The following is a 904-nucleotide window of genomic DNA, read 5'->3' as shown; positions in this document are numbered from 1 at the left end:
CCAGAAATTGCTCTGGGCATCGGATCTGAAGGACAAGGGACGGAGGCACCGGCGCACTATTTGCTGTCTGATCGGCCGGCCAGAACTGTGAAATTGCACCTTGAAGCTCCAGAATTGATTGGATTTGGGACGAGGTTGATGGTGGAGCTCATCGGCGGTGCACGTCGACTGCTTCTCTAGAAGCTTGACGACCTCTTTCGACTGGTCATTGGAGAAAGCTCTGACGCGGATCGACGTCGTCCACGGCGAGGAGGAGAACGACGATAGCACCCGACGTGCCCGGCGAGGAGGAGCAGTTTGTCCCGACGGTTTGGGTCTCTGACAACCCGATGGACCTGGACATGTACAACCAGTGGAGATGCTCCAGTGGCACTGGAAGTTCGACGATCTGATTCGTCAGAAGCCTAGGTCGCCGGAGGCCTGGGTTGAGCATCAGTGAGAGAGAGAGAGAGAGAAGTCGTTGCGGTCTGGGTCGCCGGATTCGTCGAGCGTGACGGAGTTCAGTGAGAGAGAGAGAGAGAGAGAGAGAGATCGGTGAAGGGGGGAGAGAGAGAGAGATTAAAAGGAGGGTAATTATGTCAGTAGAAGTTAGATTGGGTAAATGGGGTCAAAAAACTCTTAGTGGAGCAAGTGGGCAATTTTTTGGTTAAAATTGGGTAAGTGGTCACGACCCCTATTTTAAAATTGTCAGAGATACGTACGTAACAGATTCTGTTTGACCAACGAAAGCGTGAAGAGTGGGCGAATGGAATTCGCGTTTCCAAAGAGTCGAGAACGGAGATGGAGGGAGATGAAGGGGCGGTAACAAGAGAGTAGGGTGAGGCGCGAGACAGGGGATAAGAAAAGAAATAAAAAAAGAAAGCGAATAAGGAAGAAGACGAAGACGAAGACGAAGAAGTAGACG

Source organism: Rosa rugosa, chromosome 1 (genome assembly GCF_958449725.1).
Source record: "Rosa rugosa chromosome 1, drRosRugo1.1, whole genome shotgun sequence".
Classification (NCBI taxonomy): domain Eukaryota; kingdom Viridiplantae; phylum Streptophyta; class Magnoliopsida; order Rosales; family Rosaceae; genus Rosa; species Rosa rugosa.
The sequence above is the reverse complement of the archived record's forward strand: the minus strand, read 5'-3'. Positions refer to the sequence as shown.